Below are 6,000 nucleotides of genomic sequence, written 5' to 3' on the forward strand. Positions count from 1 at the left end.
TGTGTATTTTTCAATTTAAATAAAAACTGCAGAGCTGTCCTCCAAATAGCCTTGCTAATTTATCCCTTGACATGCAGCATATATGTTCCTATTCCCTCACATCCTTGAAAAGATGAGTATTAGACCTTTGAATTTTTTCCAAAGCAAGGGGAATGAAACGGTATCATGATGTTTTCATTTGTTCTTCCATGAATGCTTGGGAAGTTGAGCATCTTTTCAGATGTTCATTGAGTTTCCTCTTCTGTGATTACCCCTTCTTTCTCTTACCTTGCTTTCTGTTGGGCTGACTGTCTTTCTCATTGAGCTGTAGAAGGTCTTCATGTACTCTGGAAACTACTGTTTTTCCATTATATATTTCAAGTAATTTCTAATCTGTTACTTTTTGTGATGATATTTAAAATATTTAGATTTTCATTCAATCTGAATATATTTTGGTACATATTATAGGACAGAAACCTAATTTTATTCTTTTACAATAGAAATTATTGTCCCAACGTCATACAGATGTAGTTTCTAGGCTCTCCAGTCAATTAGTTTAACCTCTTTTTTCATTGTTGTACAAATACCACTCTATTTTCATGATTCCAACTCTGTCTTTAGAGCCTGTTGGTTAAATCATGTCCCTTACCTCTTGTTGTTGTTCTTTATAAATGTGTTGTGTTTTCCTGATGGGATATGTGAGATGAAGGCTAGAAATCTTGCAGCCATTTTACTCCCAGAGGGCTGTCAGCCTCAGTGTGAAGCTGATACTATGGAAGAGAGCAGAGATGGGAAGATACTGAATCCTTGATGGCATTGTTGCTGAATCACCTACTCTGATCCTGCCTCTGGAGGTTCCATTTATCTAAGCTAGTAAATCTACTTTGTTGTCAACTAATTTAAGTGGGTTTTTCAATAACTTGTAACTACAGCTTTCTCTTTGGCATATCGTTTACTGTTGAACTATTTTCCAACTGTGTCATTATGTTTGGTGTACTTCTTATAAACTGTATTTATTTGGATATTTAAAATGTAGTCTGAATGTCCATCTTTTAATAGGCAGTGTTAACTCTTCTGATTTGTGTGATTACTGTGATTATTTGGACTTAATATCTAAAATGTTTTGGATTTTCCATATATCATTTCTTTGCTTACCTTTTCCCTGCTTTTTGTGAGACTGATTGGTTTTTCTTCTCTCATTTGCCCTCTAATGATTTATAGTTATGTATTTTGTTTCTGGCCTTTAGACTTTTCCTATTTTTTAAAATATACTTTATTTAGTTTTGACTGTGCTGGGTCTTTGTTGCTTTGTAGGGGCTTTGTATAGTTGTGTTGAGCAGGGGCTACTCGTCATTATGGTGTGCTTCTCATTGTGGTGGCTTCTTCTGTCGTGCAGCACAGGCTCCAGAGTGTAGGCTCAGTAGCTGTGGTGTACAGGTTCTGGGTGCTCAGGTCAGTAGTTGTGGTGCACAGGCTCCAGAGTGCGGGCTCAGTAGCTGTGGTGCACAGGTTCTGGGTGCTCAGGCTCAGTAGTTGTGGTGCACAGGCTCCAGAGTTCGGGCTCAGTAGCTGTGGTGCACGGGCTTAGTTGTTCTGAGGCTTGTGACATCTTCCCTGACCAGGGATCAAGCCTGTGTCCCCTGCTTTGGCAGGCGGATTCTTATCCACTGCATCACCAGGGACGTCCCCTAGTTTTTAATATACATACTTCACTTTATATTTTTCTAACAAAACCTGAGGTTAATCAATATCTTTGTCCTCCTCTTGGATAAAATTAGAGATTTTATTCACTATAATTTTACCTCCCCAACTGCGGTTCCTGTTACTATTTGTAGCGTTTTGATGTTCCCATGTTTTTAAACCTCCTCAAACCGATGATGATAATTCAATACTTATTTAGATCGTAATGATTTCTTTGCTTACCCTTACCTTTGAAACTAATGTTTTTAGCCATTGCTTTTTCTGAGATGATTTTCTCTATTTTGCCTCACTCTTAAATGACATTAAATTGGGTATAGAATTCTAGGAGTAACTCACAGCCCCAAGGTATCTGGATTTAGTAAGCTCCATTTCGCCAAATTCTACCCCTCCTAGGAATGATTCTCTTTGGTCATTTTATCAAAGGGACATGCTAAAATATATGAAAAATTGTAAAATAAATGAACATTTGTATACCCTTAAGTACACTGATAGCCTTAAATCTAAACACGTTGAGAGAGGAAAGAGAAATATTCCACACTAGAATCCCCTGATGATGTTTTTCTTAGCACTTTGAAGATATAATTCATTGTTTAATGGTGTCTATGATGATGGATACTCTTTTGCTTATCTGGTAACCATTATCTTTTAAGTGTCTATAATTTCACTAAATTAGCATTTTTGATTTTTTTCTTTGTAGATAACGTGTTTATTTATCCTGCTTGGGGTTTAGTGTACTTATTCAATGTAAGGCCATATGTCTCTCCTAATTTCTGGAGAAACCTTAGCCATTATTTCTTTAAATAGCATCTTTTATCTAGTCTGTGTATTCTTTACTTTTGAAACTCTTATTAGAGATATATACTGTGGCTTCTCAACCCTACTCTACATCTCTTAAATCCTCTCTCATATTTTATAGCTCTGTGATTTTGTTAGCTCTATTGTCCTATTCACAAATTCCTCCTTCAATTGTATCTAGTAATTGTTTAATCTGATCATTGATTTTTAAAAATTATGTATTATATTGTTCAATTCTATAATTTTCTATTTGGTACCTGTCTCAATCCCTCTATTTATCTTTTATAATAATCTGTTTTTTTTTTTTTGCCTTATAAATCTAATCATTTTAAAATTTCTTTACATTCTACAAGCATACCTACAAGAAGACCCCTTCAGACTTCTATTTAATTTTTAATTATATTAAAGTTTCTCACTTGTGTTTGTTTAATGTGTCTGCTGATTATTCCTCATAGACTTGCTTGCAAAGTTTGCAGTTTTGCGGGTGAGAAATTGTTTTATGTGGGGGTCCTTTATATGCTTCAATTGTGGAAATGTTCCTGTGGTATGATATTGAAATTACCACTGCCATGTCTAAAGGATAAATAGTTTCTGGACCAGATTTTATGTGAGTTTCTAGGCTCAGGACATTCATATCATACTGATTATATGAGAATACCTGTCCACATATAACACACAGACTAGAGGTTTAGCTATCTCATGGGTTAGTATTTTCATCACAGTTCAAGTCAAGTGGCCCACTTTTGTGCCTAATATTTGGGTCAGCAAGCAGAATATTTCTTCTAATCCCAGTTCCAAGTAAAGAAGCCCTTTCTTGACTCCCGGCTTCATTTAAGCAGCTTAGTTCCAATATCTCTGCTATTTGCAAGACTGCAGCTTTTATATCCCTCCGTAGGTGAGAATTAAAATTACAGCCTCTCTAAAGACTGTATGATTCCATTTATATAGAATTCTGTAAAAGGCAAAAATATTGGGGACATATCAGTGGTTGCCAGAGACAAGAGGTGGTGGAACAGATTAACTGCAAAGGGGAGAGGGGAGTTTAGTGGTTGATGAAACTGACTTATGCTTGACTGGCATAGTGGTTACATAACTGAACACATTTGTCAAAACTCATAGTACTGTATATTTAAGATGAATTTTACTGCATGTAAATTATACCTTATTTACATTTTTAAAAGACACAAGATTGCATATTCAGTTCAATGTAATTGTTGATAAATCAAACACACACACAGAAACAACAACTCAGCCTCTAAGGCATTTGGTTAGATGGGTTCGCCCACTGGTCATCAACCGAGTCTCCTCTTCACTCAAACATCCACAGATTTATTTAGCTTCTAATCTTGGTTTTAGATTTAATTTTCAGTATTTTACCTAGCAGGTCCATGGGTTTGGAGCAGGAAGGGGACTCACCACACCAGCTCAGATCACTCCCTTGACTGGAAGTCAGGTGCCCCATCATGCCTGCTTCAGGCCACTGCACTGCTGGACATGAAGTCCCCTGATGGACCTCAGTACCCAGAAAAAATAATGCATTTTCCAAGTAAGCATCATGGACCATCCTGGGTGGCCAGGATTGCTCTGCTCTCTCAGTCTAGGTGCTGGGTGTTTGTCTTCCCCTCTTCCCCAGGGGTCTGCCTCTGATGTCCTTAAAGTGCACTGTGAACACATGGGTAAGGTGCCTCCTGCAGCTGGTGAGGACCAGATTGCCCTGGAGAGGCGCAGCACCCATCTGTGCTCAGTGCCCAAACAAGCCGCTAGGCTTGGCTCAGTGTCCATGAGGCATCAGCACTGACATCTGCTTCAAGTGCATGCAAGGTGCTCAGCAATTTGAGCAAATAATGGCATTGCATTTGGCAAAATTAGGAGCCATGTCACTGAAAATAACTCCAAGAGGTTGTATAACTTCTGTTTTAATTATCCACATTGGCTCATGAAATTTGCTAAGGCTACTAAAATCCAAAACTGATTAAGAGTGAAGTGGTTAGAAAGTTACAAATCCTTGTCTATGTCACTGAAGATGTGCTTTCCAAGCCTCGTGTAAAGATAAATGGAATCATTTTTAAAAAATCATTAGAAAGTATATAACTAATATATCATTTCTTCAAATTTTTTAGAGCATGGTTAAATTTTTAGAGCAAAGCAACATTATGGCTTTTATAAAACACACAGATTTACTTCTGCTTCATTGACTATGTGAAGCCTTTGACTAAATGGATCAGAGCTAACTGTGGGAAATTCTTCAAGAGATGGAACTGCTGCTGCTGCTGCTGCATTGCTTTAGTCGTGTCCAACTCTGTGCGACCCCATGGACAGCAGCCCACCCGGCTCCCCTGTCCCTGGGATTCTCCAGGCAAGAACACTTCTCCAGTGCATGAAAGTGAAAAGTGAAAGTGAAGTCGCTCAGTCGTGTCCAACTCTAACAGACCACTTTACCTGTCTCCTGATAAACCTGTATGCAGGTCAAGAAGCAACAGTTAGAACCTTACATGGAACAACTGACTGGTTCCAAATTGGGAAAGAAATACAAGGCTGTGTATTGTCACCCTACTTATTTAACTTCTATGCAAAGTACATCATGTGACATGCCAAGCTGGATGAAGCACAAGCTGGAATCAAGATTTCCAGGAGAAATATCAACAATCTCAGATATGCAGATGATACTACTCTAATGGAAGAAAGTGAAGAGAAACTAAAGAGCCTCTTGATGAGAGTGAAAGAAGAGAGTGAAACGCTGGCTTAAAACTCGACATTCGAAAAACTAAGATCATGGCATGTGGTCCTATCACTTCATAGCAATAGAATGGGAAAGAGTGGAAGCAGAGACAGATTTTTTTCTCGGGCTCCAAAATCACTGTGGACAGTGACTGCAGCCATGAAATTAAGAGACACTTGCTCCTTGGAAGGAAAGCTGTGACAAACCTAGACAGTGTATTAAAAAGCAGAGACATCACTTTGCCAACAAAGGTCCGTCTAGTCAAAGCTATGGTTTTTCCAGTAGTCATGTATGGATGTGAGAGTTGGATCATAAAGAAGGCTGAGTGCCAAAGAGTTGATGCTTTTGAATCGTGGTGCTAGAGTAGACTCTTGAGAGTCCCTTGAACTAAAGGAGATCAAACCAGTCAACCTTAAAGGAAATCAACCCTGAATATTCATTGGAAGAACTGATGCTGAATCACCAATATTTTGGGCACCTGATGTAAAGAGCCAACTTACTGGAAGAGATGCTGGGAGAAATTCCTTGATGCTGGGAGAAATTGAAGGCAAAAGGAGAGGAGGGAGGCAGAGGATGAGATGGTTAGACAGTGTTACCAACTCAATGGACATGAGTTTGAGCAAACTCTGAGAGATAGTGAAGGATAGGGAAACCTGGTGTGCTGCAGCCCATGGGGTCACAAAGAGTTAGACACAACTTAGTGACTGAACAACACAACCGTAAAACACACAGCGACATATGAGAGAGGGAAGAAGTGGGTAGGGGTAAGGGGGAGAATCTTAGAATGTGAAGAACCTGCTAGGGAT

This window comes from Bison bison, unplaced genomic scaffold, assembly GCF_000754665.1.
Source record: "Bison bison bison isolate TAMUID 2011002044 unplaced genomic scaffold, Bison_UMD1.0 scf7180017864032, whole genome shotgun sequence".
Classification (NCBI taxonomy): Eukaryota; Metazoa; Chordata; class Mammalia; order Artiodactyla; family Bovidae; genus Bison; species Bison bison.